The following is a 20,754-nucleotide window of genomic DNA, read 5'->3' on the forward strand; positions in this document are numbered from 1 at the left end:
GGCAGTTTGGTAAATACTACGAAAACTTAAGCCGGAAGTTTTAACAAGTTTAACGAGGGTCTGCTAATCAAACTTTTCAACGACTTAAAGTTTGGTTCGATCAAACACATCATTTCAAATTTTGATCAAGAAAATTATATGATTCTCGTTTCGGCGTTCCGCTCGCTTATTCGTTAAATTTTAAAGATGGATCCTTATTATTACTCATCTATTACAAAATCGATCATGTCGTACAGTTCTTTCTCTAAGGGGATCGGAGTTCCAAAGCTTACATATATTGTTGATCTCACGATTTGGAAAGTTCATTTTGAAGAATATATCGGTTTGATTGACAAAGATTTGTTGATACCGATAAAAGTGAAGGCTTTTTGTCCTCCGCTGAGGGATGAACAATTCCGTCTGTTTGGTTCCGGCCCCTACAAACCAAATTTTGAATGGAATTCTTGTGAAAAAGTTGAGTATGATCATGAACAAAAGGCATTTATTATCCTTAAATTAGTAACATCATTTAATATATTATATGAATTCGAATAATCCAGATGAGTATTCAGAACATGCCGAAATTCATATGAGATATTGATTTTTCTTGATCGAAAATATGCCCGTGTTTATCAACGTCTTAAACCCAAGTTTGATACATTCAAGCACTTGCCTGATGAAAGTCAAATGGTGATGATCGAGAGATTTTTGGATCTGTTGAAGGCATTGGATGAGAACAAAGCTCACGTATCAAATGAAGAGATTAAAGAAAGATTGTTTGACATTCTTTATGTTCAAGATTCAGGGGTTTTTCTTGGAAAGATTGTTCCAACATCATCATCTGATTCTTCTCAGACATCAACAGTGACTGATGAGTTTCCTATTTCATCAGAGGAAATATTGTCTTCAGATTTGTCCTCAACTTGTGACACCATATCATTTGAGTTTGAAGTTGATGAAGGTTGGTTAATGGATTTGAAAAAATCTCATATTGATGATGATTGGTCTATGCTTGTTGATGATATATCCAAGACCATAACATCAATGAATGTTAATGAAGATCTAAATGCAATGGAGATTATCATGCTTATCCATGTGATTTTTCCTCATAATCTTTATGAATCTTCTGATTATGTGCCAACGTCACCTAAGGTGTCTTCTAAACCATCTGATTCATTTATTTGTGAAATTTGTGCTAATAATGTAATATCATCTATGTTCACTAATAAAAAACTTGAATCACTTCGTCAACACAATGATTAATTAGTATTGGATTTAACTATTATTCATGATAACTATAGGCAAGTGGTTGAATTTGATCAAGAATATAAAGATAAGATTTATGCCTTTTCTAATAGTAATCATGATTTGAAAGTTGTGGTTTCAGTTAATTTAACCATGAGATTTTGATACTTAGAACCAAAATAACTGAGCTTGAAAATGAGGTATCGGAGTTAAAGAATAAATTCGGTAAATTTATAAATTCATCTTTTCTACTTAATGAAATTATTGAAGTTAACAACAATCACCAAAAGGGTGGTAAAATTGGTTTAGGTTTTGTTGAAATCTCTCCTTCTTTTCATAATGATTACACCATACGACCATACACGGTATATCTAAAAGAAGTGGCCATTAACTTTCCAGTGACAGTAGATTCTCCTATGACTGTTAGTAAGGTTAAAACAATCAATGAAGAGAAAGTTAAACTAGTTGATTCAAAGAAGGTCGTTAAGAATGAAACAAATTGTTTAACTCTAAATCTCATATTCAAAGCAATCTGGTATTCTGTCAGACTGATAATGATGTTCTTTTTGAAGATGTGGTTGAACCAGTGGCGGTTTACAAGAATGAAAACATACCTATTGAAAATCATATTCTTTATGAACCACAGAGTGCTAAAAAATCAAAAAACTGGTAAACAAAAAATGCTTTTACACCAAGGGCATGTGAGAAGAAAGTTATTTCCAAAAAGATCAAAATCATTTTCTAAACTGAGTGTTGAGGTTAAAAACTGGAAAGTTTATAAGTTAAAAGGTGTTGACAAGATGTTTGCTGATGAGCTCTTTCCTATAGCTCTTGTTAAACCTGAGTGTGTTGAAAAAGTTTATGATTGTGATCACTCAGTTTCTCTTAATTGTGATGCATTTTCTAAACTGAGTGTTGAGGGCAAAAACTAGAAAGTTTATAAGTTAAAAGTTGTTGACAAGATGTTTGCTGATGAGCTATTTTGATAGCTCTTGTTAAACTTGAGTGTGTTGAAAAAGTGTATGATTGTGATCACTCGGTTTCTCTTAATTGTGATGCATCAGTGATGCCTATTGGGGAAATGAAAAGAACAAAATCAAAATCCCAAAAGGAATCCAAAACAGTATTGTTTCAACAGAACAAATTTGTCAAATTTACTGGTTCTGATGTATTAGACAATTTTGCAAAGTGTTCAAATCTTGAATTTTTCCAAAAGAAAAACATGAGAAAATTCAACCCTCTGAGACTAAGCTTGTAACAGGATCATCTTCTACGCGTGTTGAAATGAGAAAGTGTTTCTCTTGTAATGTCAAAGGACATTTGGTTGTTGATTGTCCTTACAAGAGACGACTCAAATTGCCAGATGAGTTTAACAAGATTTCATTAACTTTTGGTAAATTTAAGACGCTTAAACAAAACCTAAACAACAAAGAGTTTATATAAATTCATTGTTAAAATCTCTTGAAAAGTCTCATTGTTCTTATGATGTTAAATTTTTGAGACAGCATGTAAGGCCCCGTTACCGGTAGCCCTACTTTCGTGTTGGATTTACTCATAAACGCAGTTCTAAATATCAGAGTTAATTAAAACATTCGCGGAACATTAAAAACTTTCATAAAACATTTCGTAACAATCCAAAACTTGTCTTAAACAAACAATTTGTCTTTCAAAAACAAAGTAATTAAAACATATCACGTCTTGAGCTTTCTGATGCCAGCCTCTTATTCAATGCCACGTGCCCCCTCAAGCGAGCTGCCTCATCCTACTCACCTGCGTGCATACTAAAAGTCAGCTACGCTGAGTGAGTCCTAGTTAATCATACATTATACAATACACATAAACTTATCTTCTTTCATTCATACTTTCATACTTTCTTTTGTACTAACTTGCTTTCATATCATTCTTTATAAAGAGCATTACGCCCTACATTCCTCGAGTATTATTAGGGCTCGGTACCCTCCTTCCTCGAGTATTATTAGGGCTCGGTACCCTCCTTCCTCGAGTATTATTAGGGCTCGGTACCCTCTTTCCTCGAATATTAGTAGGGTTCGGTTCCCTAGTTCTCGAATATTAGTAGGGTTCGATTCCCTCTTCGTTACCATACAGCCATACATCATACCTCGAGTATTATTAGGGCTCGGTACCCTTTTCGTAACCATACAACCATACAACCATCCTTTCCTTCTTTTATTAACTTTATCACGTTCATACACATAAGCATACATATCATACTTACCTTATACATAGCGTTACAACCTGACAGTATGTGCAATATCCGAAGATCGTTCACGTACCATCAAGCAATCATTCAGACATTTCACATTATTCACATAAGGCATACACTTATCTCTTAGGATAAGCATATTAACAACCATATTGAGTATGCACACAGCCCCGAAAACATAACACATAAATGGGGCTAGAAACTCACCTGGATCCTGTTACGCTCTCCGTTAATCGTTATTCCCTTCTTGAGCTGTGCACGGCTAACTGTATAATATTTACATGTATCAATTAACTATCACTACTCATATCATCTTTCTAGTCTTAGCTACTACCCACAACGAACGGGGGGTCCGGGGGCAGCGCCCTTGGCAGCGGGGTCTAGGGGCGGAAGCCCCTAGCAGGGTCCAAGGGGCAGAGCCCCTGGCTGGGGTCGAGCTAATTTCCATTAACTGTCTTAACACATTTTCCATTAGCATTTTGGATCATTGAATGATATGTTACTTAAAATTTCAAGGGCTTATTTGTAATTAAATCATTCCTTTCTAAGTCCAGGGACCATTCTGTCATTATGTTAAACTTCTAGTTCGTCCCAGTCCTTTAACGAATGGGGTTCTTAACGAATGAACCCATTCGTTACCTTATAACGAATCAGGCCTTATTCGTTTGATCTGGTTAGCGAATTGAACCCTATGACGAATTGAACTCTTAGCGAATCAGTCCACATAACGAATTAGTCCATATAACGAATTAGCCCATTTAATTCGTTCTCTCTTCTAACGAACTGGCTATAACGAATCAAGGGTGATTCGTTATCCCTTTCCCTTAACGAATTGAACACGAACTGTAATCGGTTCGCTATGTTCCCATGGACGAACTAGCTAGCGAATCACCTTTAATTCGCTATATTCTTGTAGCGAACTAGGGTTAGGTCAGGAATGTCAGAACATTCCCTGACATTCCCCCCTTAACCTCGTACCACTTTCCGGCGCCGTCATTGCCGGAAAGCCGTCGGAAAAACGCGATTTCGCCGGAAAAACGGGTTTTAGCTCGTTTTCCACCGTTTTTCATCCCGTTCGATCCAGATCTGAGCTAGGGTGACCCCTAATCTCATCATAGGTTCGGTTTATACCCGATTCCATCCGGATCTCGTGACTTAAACGGTTTAACGGTGTCGGCTCGTCGTTTCGTGACTATATCTGACGGGTTTAAGCTAATAAAACATCATACTAGTATTACCTCGGGTCGGTGCTCGGTTTCCTTCTTGGTTTCGGTGTAGATAGGGAAGAACTAGAGAGAAATCTTAAGTGTGTGTTTTGGGTGGTGTATGGAATGTGTGAGAATGAATTAAATGAGGGATTAATGGTTTATATAATTATGGATCATGGGCTTAAGCCCATGGTCCTTTCCTCTTTCTTTCATAATCCAAGTCCATAATCCATATCCATTTAACCCAACACTAGCCCAACTCGTATTCTATTTCTCTAAACCGATAACGACCCACTATAAAATAGACGATATTTATTCTATTAATAAAACCAAAATTAGGATGTTACACAGCAAGTCGATAATCCGATACCAGTTTGGAAACCAAAAATCCCGTCAGTTGTTGGTGATCATGTTGAGGATACTGGTCGACCTAAGACTATGGTCTAGGTTCCAGTTTCTTGTTAATTATTTAGTTTTGTACAGGGATATCCAAGAAGATCTATCGACATATGGATTGTTGCTAAATAAAATTAGTTGATAGTGTATATCTTGGCATATTGGTTTAGTTTGATTTGGTTGCTACTTGCAAAGATTTAAAATTCATAAAAATTTTAACCAACAAACTTGTTCACCATTCACACTTTTAAATGCAATATTTCTTTTTGGTGAACAAAATCTTAAAATTTTTTATCCATGTTGGACGATCGCTATTCGTTTTTTGTTTTTCCGTTTATTGTTATATTTCTACAAATTTTTGTTATTGTTTATTTTTTTTTGGGGGGGGGGATCAAAAAATTCCAAAATTATTGTGTTTTCTGTATGAAAAATATAAAAATACAAAAATATGTTATCCATTTTGAAAAATATAATTTGATAAATGTGATGACATGTATGGGAAATGATAGTATATTGACTTAGAGTACCTAACACATTAATAAATTAGACTAAAAAGTGCAAGCTCAACTACTTGATGTGTATGATAGGCTTAAAATATCGTATAATTGCTGAGAAGATATAAACCTAAATGCTTGTACCAAAAAGTATCAAGATTGTCGTGTGTACATGCGTTCATTTTCAAACAAATTCAACTTATTTTTTATTTTATTTTGCAAAGAAATTCAACTTTATTTTTTCTTTATTTTTTGCTTAAGTCTTAGATCGTATCTCGATGTAGTAATACCGAATTGAGGGCTAAGGCCTATGTATTCTGCTTTATTTTCTTGGTGTTTTGTACAAGCCTTGGACCTTCTCTACGTACACTATAAGCACAAACGTGTGAAAGTCATGTATCGAACTAGAGGTTAAGGCCATGTACAACTTCAACTTATTTTATCCTTTTATTTTGTTAAAATGGAATCTTATCTGCGTGTAGTAGTACTGATCTTAAGAGAAAATTTTAACATTCTGCTTTATATTATTTTTGTTATTTTTGCATGGGTCACAGCTAATCTTTGTAGGAAAAGAAAATGTATAAATGTGAAATTCACTGTATAAGCTATATAAATTGTGTATGATAGATGGGGTCCACATAAGGGTCCACATAAGATTTGTGCTTAATTGGATCTTAAAACGTATCATAAAGCTACAGAAGGATATGTATAAAGTTTAAAGTGAACAATTATATCTGCAATCATCGTTGGATTATGTGCATAATAATATCGACATTGAAGTGGTGTCTAGGACGTTACTAGTCAATATGATCTCATATCATTATTTTTCTCACAAAAATATGTAGTGCTTATCGTATTTTGATTTTTGTTTGAACTTTTGAGAAAGATACAAAAATATTTTAGATGTGTTATGATAAATATTTTGAAACGTCAAGAATATTTGGGTGTGTTATAGCATAAAGTTTGTAAAAGCCAAAAATATTTTTCTTTCAAGATTATTTTTGATCTTCTGACAAACAATATACATTTTCAAATTGTTTTGCTGAGTTACAAAAATGTTTTCGCCATTACGCAATCTTGTTCATACTATTTTGTGCTAAAATGCTAAATCAAGAGAATCTTTATGGTTTATTGATGGAATATGTTGAATGACTGCATGTTTGATAGAATGATGATGATTCAATACTTAAATCTTCTCAAGATGGTGAATTTTAAGTTATGGCAGAGTATTCGAGTTAAGGGGGAGTGAAGATGCTGATTGTGTGTACAATCTTGATGCTGATAAAGATTGGAGACGTATTGTTAATGCCAAAGGGGAGTTTGTTAGTTCATTGTCTACATGGAATTACCTGTATAAAGACACGCGTGAAGACTAACTGAAAGCGACAAAGAATAAAGGTTAGTGAACTCCAGCAATTGTCAAAGGGGAGTCTATTAGTACATAAAATGTGACAAGTGTTGGGAGTTGAACCGACGTGTCATTTATTATTAGAATATTGTGTGTGTTGAAGAAATATTGTCATTCGCTAATCACAAAAACTCCGTACGCTAGATATAAGACTCAATCGTTAGTGAAGTATGCATAGGAGACGAATGGGAAGACTTATATAACGAATGAGCATGCGAGTTCAAATTAACAAATGAGGAGCATGAATGGGTAACAAATGTGCAACACATGTAAAGAATGAGAGCAAGATCAAGCATAACGAATGTAATTTCATGTTTAACAATTGAGTGATGTGTATAAATAGACTTACGTAGTTTCATTTTAAAGAGTGTTCATATTTTACGTGAGACCAAATTGTACCGAAACTCTGCCGAAATTTCTAATGAGCTTCAACGCGTTATTATTTACATCCTGTGTACGTCCTTGGTCGTTTTCGTTCATCGATTAGTACCGAAACGCACCAAAACAAGCACCGTGCATTTTTGTTTCGTAGATCAATATCGAATTCATTGATCCTCATCGAGAAAAACAAAAAATTTATCCCTTGACATGAGGTCGAAGACTAACTAAAAAATAAACCGATATCAACTAATCAGATAGCGGTAAGCGGGTGTCGAACACAAAGAGTTTGTGAAAAATGCGTTATTAAGTAGCTATGAAATTTATCTATATTAAACTAAGTGCAAAAAGTAAATTCGGGTATTTGGTTTGTTGATTTTGATTAACGAAAATAACTGAAACAAATAAACAAGTTTTAAAACAATATGAGAAACAATGTTCTCCCCCGATTTAAGGTTTTCAGTATTGATAATGTTAACATTTACTTTTGGGATGAATTACATAGACATAGTTCATGAGAATGCGTTTGAAAGTGATAAAACAGGACTAAGTACTTGGATTATAAAAATGCAAGGTTGTCACTCGATAATCAGTTTAATATAGTTAACCCTAATTCTCTTCTAATAAATCTCGTTTGCCTATGGCACCAAGAATGGATAGTCAAGAACACGATTTTATACTATACTCACAATTACAAAACAAACTCACAATCACTATAGCAGTACAATCATATGATCAAATTACTATCCCACAAATAACATAAACGATTCACAAATAGTCAATTGAAACCTTAAAATTTGGGAGAGAACATAAAGAGGACTAGCCACACATAGTTTGATTCATCCACACATCAATTAGGGTAATCGCACGAATCACAAACCCAAACTAATGATTACAATCCACCAACTATTGTTCTTGCACTCTCAAAACCATCCTTAAGGTGTTCTAGCATGAGAGATATATGAAAAGAGAATGAAAAACGGATTAAAAACAAAGAAAAATTGGCAGTTATGGCTCGGACCGTGGCCCACAGTTCACATCGTGGGTCACGGTGTTGTTCTTGAAAAATTGAATAGTGGCGCACGGTTCACACCGTGAGCCACGGTGGCCTCCACGGTGACCGTACCCTCCACGGTACGGTGGCTTCTTTTCCATATGGTGATTTGGACCGTGGGCCACGGTGGAACTCAGCCACAAACTTAATATTTCAATTATTCTAACATCTCTCGAATCTCTGGTTCCTTCGGTTGCCCCGTTATACACCATCATAGCTCTGGAACCTCCTTTTATCCTGCTATTAACCACACAACAATAGTTATCCATTTCCCACGAAATTAACACTTATTGCATGGATTTTTATATCGATTAAGCACACATATGACTCATACTCCCACTCACCCGTCACATCCCCACACTTAACCGTTGATTGCCCTCAAGCAACACCTCAACACAAATTTTTTTTAATTAAATTTTCACTTATAACCTCCAATCTTACCAACAATTCTGATTCAGTTAAGGTCCCAAGTCAAACCCTATTCCCTCATTTCTATCGGTTTGCACTAGTATACTTGATGTTCTATTAAAACCATAGAGTTCTAACCAAACCTAACATGATTTCGGTTTTTACCCATACATAACACACATTTACACATTAACCCTCTTCTTGATGATCATACATAAATTTTCACAAATAATCAATTCTCCTCACATACGCTTGTACAATCATCAAATCTCCACCTATGTAAATACTTTGACATGAATGCAAATCAAGAGGTCTTAAAACGGATTATAACGGGGCCAGGTGTAAGGGTATGAAAGGGAATATTTAAAGTAGCTCAAACGATCCAATCTGACTTATTACAAAACAACTAAGTAAATAAGAGCATTCCCGACCGATTCTCCAAATCTCACTCCATTTCTAAAATTTAAAAAAATCATTCAAATACCCACTCCAATCCATTCTCTATCTCTAAACCCCATCTTATATTTTAGTGAAAAGCTACAGTATACCTCCAAATTTAGGGAAGCCCACATCACTCCATTTCCAACTCCCGCCTTCATTCTCCCTCCTATCTTCTAGCGCTCATCTTCTCCCCCTTAATCCCTACCTTAATCAAATTGGGAATTCTTAGCACATAGGGAAAAAACCCATTCCCTTTCACCACCTTAGATTCATGTCATCTTCTCATATTCTCTTGGGTATTTCATCTTTAAATCCATTTATTTGTTGTAATTTATTCATAGATCTGATTTCAATGTTTTCAATTCGAATTTCCTTTGGTAATTTTTGATGCAGCCCCTATAATACAATTTCTAGGGTTTGTGATAAAATTAGTCACAATCGATTATGTTGCTTAGATTGTGAAATACTCAGTTTGTGTTGTAAAAGAAAATTGATATGTTATTTTTATTACATGAGTTGTTAAGAGTTTGTTGGTACACATACTTCAGAAACTCTAATCAAGAATTTCTTATTATAGTGAATGTTGAGTGTTTCTATTATATTGGCATGTTAAATCAGGAGATTTTGAACTAGTTTCTATTTTAATTATATTTCTAGAAATTTAGGAGATTGCATAGGATTCTAAAAACAAATATATAAATTAATGGGTTTAGTCATTACTCTTATGATCACTCCAACATAATCTTGCAGAGTGTTCCAATTTGCTACTGTTTATTGTTTTGGTTTTATGTTAAATAGATTCTTATCCATTTTTTTTACGGTAATATATCTTCATAATCAAAGATTTGATTAAAAGGGTTGCAAGAATGTGTCTTTATAAGTGCTTATAGGTCCATTTCGTTTACATTTGAAACATGTTTTTTTCATTCTTTAAATATATTGACTCTGAATGTGTACTAGTAAATTTGTCTCATCAGTTGACACACAAATTAGTTTACTGGTATTTGATATGTTAACATACTTATCTTTATTTGCAGCATAGGATTTTCATCACATGGCTCCACGTTCTTTCGCAAATTGTTGACATACTTGTCCTCTGAATATGAGAGCGATGTTGAACTTAATGAGGATATCGATGGACAGTCATCAAGTTATCGTGATAATCGCCAACGTCGTAAGTTTATTCAACTTGATCGCATTCAGGGTCACGAGCGTCTTTTTCTTGATTATTTTGCAGAAGATCCGGTATATCCCTCAAATCTGTTTCGAAGGAGATTTCGGATGAGACGCCCTCTATTTCTCCGTATTGTAAATGAGGTAGAGTCTAACGAGCCGTACTTCGTCCAAAAAAGAGATAATGCCGGAAGACTTGGGTTCTCTGCTATGCAAAAGATAACTGCAGCATTAAGAATGATGGCGTACTGGGTTACCGGAGATTTTATGGATGAATACATACGCAATGGTGAAAGCACCGCAATGGAGAGCCTAAAAAAATTTTGTGAAACAATAATAAGTGTTTTTTCAACTGAATTTCTGTGGTCACCAACCCCTGACGATATTAGTCGATTACTGGCTGTTGGTGAACAACGAGGATTCCCCGGAATGATCGGAAGTATCGATTGCATGCATTGGAAGTGGAAAAATTGTCCCTCGGCCTGGAAAGGTATGCACTCTGGCCATATTCGTGAACCTACTATTATTTTAGAGGCAGTTGCTTCATATGATCGCTGGATATGGCATGCATTTTTTGGTATGCCCGGTTCACATAACAACATTAATGTGTTAGATAGGTCATTTATTTTCTCGGATCTTGCTCAAGGACATGCTCCTCCAGTCAATTACACAGTCAACGATCACTATTATACAATGGGATATTACCTTGCGGATGGTATTTATCCTAAGTGGCGCACTTTTGTGAAGACGATTCCATCACCAAGAGAGAATAAGAATAAATATTTTGCAAAAGCATAAGAATCGGCAAGAAAAGATATCGAGCGAGCATTTTGTGTACTTCAACAAAAATTTGCAATAATTCGAGGACCGTCCCGGATGTTCAAAGTGAGTGAACTAACAACTATAATGAAAGCGTGTGTCATTTTACATAATATGATCATTGAAGATGAGCGTGTTGATGGTGATAATTTTAACTTCGAGTATGATCAACTTGATGATCTCCCCGAATTGTCGCGCGATCACACAACTGAGTTTATGGACTTCATCGAGCGTCATCTTCATATTAGAGATAGATCGGCACATCATCAACTTCAAGAAGATCTAATTGAACATCAATGACTACTCTATTCTCAAGAATAAACGAGGTATTTTATGATTATGTTTTGGCTTTTGGCAAGTAATTAGCTAGTTAGAGTGTTGATATACATGTAATGCATCAGATTGTAATTTGGATTTTGTTGGTAGTAGTGTTTTATTGGTAATACATGTAATGCATTTGACGTGCCCCGTTGCAACGCATGAGTAATAATAATACTAGTTTAAAATGAAAATGATAATAAGACATAATAGTTAGTAGTTAAGATATAAATGGAAGAAAGAGAAAGAAATAACAAAAAGAGAATATAAAAATAGAAATGGAGAATGGGTTGGGGGAAGTTTTTAAAAAAAGGTGTATAAATTTAAGAAATTGTGGTTTTTGGTTAAATTTTAAAGATGGGGCTGGAGAACCTATTGAGAATGCTCTAATGAAATAACCAACTATATACATACTAACTTCTCTTTTTTTTCTCATTTTTTTTACTGTATAATACTTGAACATTGCATACTTGAACATTGCATTTCTAATACAATATATATATATATATATATATATATATATATATATATATATGGTTAGTATCCTTTAAGAACTCTAAAAAAGTTAAGAACTCTCAGGAATTCTAAACAACCAAACATTTTTTATATGTTTTTTATATATTAACATGATTTAAGAGTAGTCTTATCATATTTTATATAAAAATTGTTAATTACATATATTAATCACAAGTTTACATATGTTTAAAATTATGTACTAACAAATTTACATAAGTGTAAAACATAACATAGATATGTATAAAAACTAATTTTCAAAATTGTAATCGTAAACGTAGATATAAAAAATGATATAACTACACTTAAATAACATTAACATACAAAACATTTTATAAAAAACGTTAGTTTTCAAGGGTTCCTTCAAGTTCTTAAATAATTTAGCAGTTCTGTAATGATACTCATCTTTTATATATATATATATATATATATATTCTCATCTTTTTACATCAAAGCATAATAAATATAATGCTTACTACATCCTATTGATAAATACTAAAACAATTACAAAGAAACCTATTAAGTCGGATCATCTTGCAATATAACACCGGGTTGATTGAATGAAACAATAGGCCCAACAAAGTTTTCTAAAGGAACCAACCCCACGCCCCTCTCATTATCCACGCTCATATATGTAATGTATGAGGCCCAACCCCCAATACCCACACTCGCACTCATCCAGACGAGGCTTAACCTAAGTGCTTCTTTCACTTTTACACTCATGCCAAACTACGATCTCGAAATGCACTAAATGTACAAGTTCTATCAGAGAATATCAACCTTCTCACCAATCATTACTTTCTCAATTCTCAAGTGTAAAAGAACTTGTTATGCAAGTTATTGCACCGAAAGCATGCTAACCTTGATTAGAAAACTACATAATCTCCTTTTAAAAACAATTAGGCACATGTTATTTAGGGAATTGTGACCATGAAAAGGGACCAAAACCTTACCCCGCCATCTTACCACTTTCCGATTTCTTTAAAAAAAATTAAAACTTTCAGATTTTTTTTTATTTTTTATTTTATTTTTTTTAGATCAAACGAAAATTTTCAAAACAGACGAAATTTTCCTCATCCCACTCTTGGGATACATTGTCCCCAATGTACGGTTTAGAGAAAAATGAAAATAAACTACATAAAAACAACTTTCTTTTCAACACAACCCATCATACTTAATCATAAGTATTTCGTCCTCCACCCATCCACCCAAAAATACATAAAAACAAAAATGATAACAGCTATACAGAAATATACAAAACGATGTTCACCTGGTAAGACGAGACTCAATCAGGAGTAAGGCGGTCGGGCCGGCCCTAAGATGGACGTCATGAAGTCCAAAAATTGCACAAAGTCAAACGCCTCATCGTTGCCGCTACTACCTTCTCCTTGTGGTGGTGGTGGTAGTGCCATTGATTGCATAGGATCGACCAACATTGAATGATGAAGAGGTGGTTCGGCATAGCGTACAGAACCGTCATACGGTGGTAAAGTTGTGTAATCCACAACTGGTGGATCCGGTATAACTGGTTCCCCCGCATGCCATTGTTCATGCATCCTTCGATTCCTATCATCCAAATATTGCATGTTTATCTCGTGCTCCCGCCCGTAAGCTTGGGCACGGTTCCACGTCTCCATTCTCTCGTGTCTCTCCTTTTCGGCATGCTCAGCATAGGCCCCCATGAAGGTCTGATGATCAAATAAAGCACGTGACTCTTCTAGCCAATTCTCATATGTCAAATGCCTATGCCTTTCCACCACCTCGTTTATTGACCCCACATGGGCCCAATTATTACCATACGAGTCATAACCAGCCGAAGAATCCCAACCCCCGTGTTGGGAACCACTACCACCACCCACATCCATGAAATCTGGCTCACCTAGTTCCTCCACTTCTTCCACTTGCTCATCCACCTCTGCCTCCACTGAGAGAACGTCATAGAGACCAATATCTAGCCGTTAATACGATACATCAACAAGAAATTGATACTTTAAATATATACTTTACTGATAAATATGGATGAATACATTAGAGAGAATAATAAGTTATGGAGAGGATAATTTAGATCTATGTACAAGTTCTCTACTAGATTATGAGCATGACCTCCCTATTTATAGGCTATTTTACAATATACCTTAAATACACATACTAGACAACCTATAACTTATTCGATCGCTACGGACACCGAAACCATGCACTAACAGACTCCCCCTTTTCCGTAGCTATCGAATACTTTATCCTTGAATACTTTAATTGCAAATCACCAGTCACAAACCGTGCACTAACAGACTCCCCCTTGACTGATGATTTTCGGGCTTGTGCAGACAAACCATCTTTAAATCTTTTTCAGCAAACCAATAACTTGTAGCTTCTCATATTAGATCTCCCCCTCAAAGTGAGCAACTCTTGGAGATCATCCCGATCATCCACTGGCGTATGATATGGTTCAATCTTTTAACAATCAGCAACAAGTCATCAGCTATATGTCAGCACTGGTAAAGAAAACATATCTTTACGTTTAACCTCGTCACACATCTTCGTGAACAACTCGATCATTCAACATCTTTCACTTTGGTTTTCCCTCTCTTGATAACGTGTATCCAAAATATACCCTTTGAAGCTCTTCCACATCCCATTCGCAAAGATGCACTAATATTTGGGCATAAGATTCAGAGTTCCAACCTTCATTAATAAACCCCAAGTGATCAAATTCTTCAATCAAATGACAAGACTCGTATATTCTTCAATAAGATAAACCCATTCGAGAATCGTCCCCCTCAACAGAAGTAATCCGCCATTTATTCGTAGCTAATATAGTCAGGATCAAAGTCCCTCAGAAAGAAGTAAACGAACGGACACTTGTATCCCACATAGTCAAGTTTCAATCTTGAACAGATCAATCACCAATCGAAGAACACTTGCAGTCTTAAACTCAGTCAAACGTAGCTTTGCAAGCATGAATTACCACCCGAATTGCAGTAGTTTTTCAAGAAACCTTGCAAACGTAGGAAGATGCAAGCTAAATAAACTCATATGAAAGTTTTATCTCCCCTTTTTCTTGAAAAAATAAGCAAGGTCTTTGAATAATCTTCAAGGTTCACAAACAAACACACTCCTCCTTAAATTATACGAGATCTCCCCCTCGGCCAGTCGAAAACGCATAAACAGACGGCCGGAAAATATATTACCAAAATTTACACGAAGAGTCTCCAATACCTTAGGAACATCCCAGAAAAATTTTGATTAAGAAAATTTTTCCCGATTTTTCCGGCAAAAATTCACCGATAATTTTGAAAAATAAATATTATCGCCAAAATTTTCGAGAATGAAATCTCAATCACGAGAAGTATTCAGGAAAAAATTCGCACATGAAATTTTTTTTAACGAATCAACTCTCCATTCGTTATAAATATCTACCTCATTCGTTAACTTAGTTCGTGCTCTCCAATTCTTTATAAATTAAACTCCAATTCGTTATAAATATCCAACATTCGTCAACCATTCACTGATTCGTTACATACTTAACGAATCTGCACAATTCGTTATAAATTACCAACTGTAATTCGTTATAACAGTCACACGAATGGCCTCCCATTCGTTAAGATTTACACTTCGTCATCCACCTTAATGAATTAGCTTAATTCGTTACCAATATCTTAACGAATTACTTTAATTCGTTACCATAAACTTATCAAATTTCTTTAACGAATAATCGTAGCGAATCTCCTTAAATCGTTATATTTAACTTAACGAATCTCCTTAACGAATTACCTTAATTTGTTATCATAACCTTAACGAATTACTTTAACGAATTAACTTAATTCGTTAAATTTTCCATAACGAATTGCTACAGTAGATTCGTTAAACATCCTTAACGAAGTAGCTACAGTAACTAACGAATCAGGTTGGATCTGAAATGCTCGGCGGAAAAACGAATTTTTCAAGCTGGCCGGAATCTGCATTTTTCAAGCTGCATCCATTGTGAAATCATAAAATCACCATCATAAATCATGAAATTCTACCCGAACACCCGGATTTTCATCACGTTCCGAATCCATAATCAGTTTAACTTAATAATCACTTATTCATCACCAAATAAATCAACCCGAAACCATGCTCTTTCATGGCAAAACCTTCAATACACCATAATTAAGCACCAAAATCCACAGAAACATGCGGATTTCAATAATAAATACAAATCCATCATCCAATTAACTTAACACTCACTAAATCATCATAAACCGAATCAAAAGTTAACATGCTCTTCCATGGTGAATCACTCAATACACCATAACTCAACACCAATTTACACAGGAAGTTACCTCTTCCATCAATAAACACGAATTCGCCAACAAATCCACCAATAACACACTAAATTACTCCAGATCTGACCAAAACCCGAAGAACACGAAGAACACAAAAAAACTCAGATTCAATACCTTATTATTGATGCATCGAGAGCAGCTCCTGCTCTGATACCAATTGTTTGAACTCGTTAATCTAACACAGATCACAGATCTGAGATATGATTAATCTAACACGGATCTAGTTCATGATTACTCTTGATTGTATATAATACGTTATATGTATGTGTGTTAATTGTATGTATGTGTATATATAATATTAAGATGAAGATCGAGAGAGATTTGGATAGGGTTTCATTAATTAACTCTCAAAAGCTTAAATAACTTGTGAACAGAGTTCACTATAAATAGAAGATAGGTCTAGTTCGCTAACATTCCCTAGCGAACTAGACACTACTTCGTTACATACATAATTAGATAAATAACTTAATGAATCATCTCCTGATTCGTTAAACATCCTTAACGAATCAGGATGATATTAACTTAGAGCTAGTTCGCTAAACATCCTTAGCGAACTAGACTCATACATTAGTGAGCTACAATATAACTTAATTGTTTATTACATTAATCAAAACGACAAATACGTTAGAGATAAATACAAAGACTCGAGACGCAGAACCATGCACTAACATCCACATCTTCTCTTGTTACTCTCCATCTCAAGTTATCACTTACAAGCTAGTGATGTCTGTCAGTTCGTGTGTATACCCACCCTGGTAAATCTGTCAACTTGAACACTTTGAATGTTTTGGTCATTCCCACCGAATCCTCATTGATTACACCATGATTTTTTAATAATGCCATGATCAGTCGACAATGCGGTATGAGCTTCCTCATGTTTCTTTCCCGGCTGATCCATACGTGGTGCATTACTAAATAGCAGAAATAAACGAGGGATTTTGTAACATCACAACATTTCAAAAGTACTATTAGTTATATTATTTGATATTGGTGGGAAAGGTTTACTTGGGTTAATGGAAAAATAATAAGATTGAGTAGGGGTTAATATGAGTTGGGCTTGTGTTGGGTTAAGTAATATGGGTAATGGACTTGGGTGAAAATGGAAGGAAGATAGACCATGGGATCAAGCCCATGACCCATCATATAAATACCTTCATTATTGTAACACCCCGTAACCGCAGCGGAAACGTAAACGAGATGCAACAGACGCATCTGATATCAACAGCATTGCTTATAAAGAAAACACCACTTCATTAATTTATATCGCAATACATTGTTCCGAGTTTCATTATCATCTAGGCGTTAACACATAAGTTTTACCGATAATACGTTAACATATTCAACACAAATAAAGATCACTAAGCTTCCACAAAATAGCACACATCATCAAGCACGTATCACTCATTCCAATTTGGGTGTACCTAGAAAGCATGTAAAGAAAACGGGTCAACTACGAATAGTTGATGAGTTTCACAAATTTAAATAAACCACGACAAATCATTATAGTAATCATATATTAGCGATGAAATTATGCTGAGCCTACAAGTGAAACCTCTGTTAACCCAGAGACACATCCAATAACCTCTGGGGACACTGTTAACCCAGAAACACATTTAATAGCCTCTGGGGAGACTGTTAACCCAGAAACACATTTAATACCCTCTGGGGACACTGTTAACCCAGAAACCCATTTAATAACCTCTAGGGACACTGTTAACCCAGAACACTGTTTCGGGCCTTACACTGTTAGCAACTCAGACAATTACCATCTTAATACATTACCGTACGATTCCCGTACAATAAACATTATATAAATACATTCATTTCCATGCGATTCGCATGTACTTAAACATTTTGATAGAAACATGCTTTCCGCCCCGGGAAAATATTTAAAACAGTTCAGTAAAAAGGGGCTTGTGAAACTCACCTTTTCGTGAGCAAATATGTAACGCTGCGCACGGCTACCGGTCCGGATCTGTAATACGATCCTAAGTCGTTACTATACAATTTCTATTAATATAACTTAAATTCGTGTTAACCGGTACGTCTGGGGACACTGTTAACCCAGTACTGTACACGATCCGGGGACAATGTTAACCCCGAAACACTTTTCAGGACTTAGATTGTGATATCGTTAGAGTTTGACCGTCAAAATTATTATTATTTTGTTTTCCTCGTTTTGCGTGGCTAGCACGGTTATCCGTTTTTATGTTTCAAAAATGAGTTTGGTCACACACGACCCAAAAATAGTGTTTGACTGATATTTTAGTTAAAGCCGTGAATTTAGAGCTCGGTTTAGACGCCCCGTTTGGCCGCGGGACCCCGTTTCCGTCTTTAGGGTGCCGGAAACTGTTATTTCGGATAAAAATACCCAAATCATCCGAATTATTTTCGGATGATTTATTTTTACTTGATTAACTTAGTTTCATGAAAATGGTTCATTTTTAAGGTTTTTATACACCAGTCAGCTCGCTTAGGCGAACTTTGCCGGTTTACGCGTTTTAAGCTTTAAAAGTTTGTTTTTATGTTCTTTTTAGCACAAATAATTATCCGTTTAGTCTCGGATCTTGAAATTTTGCACAAAACACTTTTTGACAGTAAGAAATTTTATAAAAAATATTTCCAGAATTAATTTTTATATTTAACATTTATTTATCTATTTTTAAACATCATTTAAACACCAAATATGTCGAAAATACCAAACGACCTTAGAAAAATCCCAAATTTTTCTGGGATGACCCCTGCCATCCACATAGTTCCCTGTAATTTTTCCAGAACCAAAATCTCATTTTTCATGCCATTTTCACCAAAACCGAGCTAGAAAACCCTAGAACTCGTTTTACCGAAAAGCCTACTTAGACTTCTCCAACGGATCTGAAATTTTGTGTGTGACTTTTATATGTTATAAAACGCTTATCTGGAATTTTCCAGAATTTTTCATGATGTTTAACTATTTTTCATCATTTTTAGCCAAAACCGAGCATTAAATTCACCAAATATTCATCCTTTGTCCAAAAATTACCAAATTTTCAGAGATCTCATATTTTCATGTGTAGATCATCTCTGTGAAATTTCATGACCCAACTCTAAGTCTATCACAATCTGTCCAAATCATATAAATCATACGAAAAACCGAACTACCTTGTGTTTCTAGCTTTAAACCGCGAGGATCTCGCTTTCTAGCCTTTGCTAGCAACTAGATAAAACACCTACAAGCACAACAACACCACACCAAGCAAGTTACACCCACAATCAAGCCATTTCTTTCATGGTTTCGGTTATGATAAAGAAACAAAGATTTTAACCGTAAAAATTCGTTTTTGACTCTTTTAACTCCTTTCTTGGACCAAGATCCTTTGTATAACTTGTGTAAATCACTTGGTCATGCAAGAATCGGTTCCATCTCGGGTTTTCACCCATTTTTCACTTGGAACCTCATTTTCTTGAAAATAACTCGAGAAATGAAGGTGAACACGCATATAACTCGGTCTTTACCTCGTTTTCTTGCTTAAAGACTTGGGTTTTTGTTCAAGGAATTGAGAGAAAGTGATGAAGATGGTGGTTTGTGATCTAACAAAAATAACGAAGGAATGGGGTATTAATCCCCAATTCCTATCGGTCCATTAAAGGGTGTGGGGTGGGGCCCACACCTTCATTCTTGGCCACACATTCGGATTGTGTAATCTGGATAATGTTGTGGATAATCTGGTTCAGTTCGTTTTTCGGTTAAACGTTTAATTCCGCTCAAAACGAGGCCTAAACGGTCGTTTTTCGGCTTAAAAATAAAATTTATATAAAACCGATTTAAAAACTTTAAAAACTTAAACCATGACATTTATTAACTTGAAACATCATATTATTAATAATTGTGCATCTTTTTCGGCTTGATCGATCATCTCTTGCTTGGTTTGGTATAAAAGATTTCGTTTAACGTACCAACGTACCATTAAATCGAAATTCTTTTCTGTGCTTTATTTCACTTATCCCGAAGCTTTAATACTTCGTAACATCACTAAATATTATATATTTCGTCTAAATGTAATCCCCGATTCGTTCGGGTTTCAATAATCGTCCATCGGTTAATCGTAATTCCAATACGATTCACTGTATAATCGAGTATAATTCGTACTGTGAATCATATATACTCGTATAAATGCATTATAATTCATATATTCAATATTTAATAACACGTAAATAGTATATACCGGCTAGGTTATACCTGAATTTGCCGGAATCGTTACAATTATGCCTAAATAATTCATTTACACATATTCCATACATCACCCAAAACACACACTTAGCTCTCTCTCATCCTACGTTCTCTCTCTAGCCGAAATCACCAAGAAGAACAGATCCCGACCCGAGGTAATG

The 20,754-nt window shown here is 35.1% G+C and overlaps 1 pseudogene; it reads left to right on the forward strand.

Moving 5' to 3' along the window:
* The first annotated feature begins 666 nt into the window (after positions 1-666).
* Positions 667-11,547, forward strand: LOC143584711 (uncharacterized; annotated as a pseudogene).
* Positions 11,548-20,754: the final 9,207 nt, after the last annotated feature.

The sequence above is a fragment of the Bidens hawaiensis genome, unplaced genomic scaffold (genome assembly GCF_021521415.1).
Source record: "Bidens hawaiensis isolate Kalapana, Puna unplaced genomic scaffold, B.hawaiensis_p1.1 tig00000190_1, whole genome shotgun sequence".
Taxonomy (NCBI): domain Eukaryota; kingdom Viridiplantae; phylum Streptophyta; class Magnoliopsida; order Asterales; family Asteraceae; genus Bidens; species Bidens hawaiensis.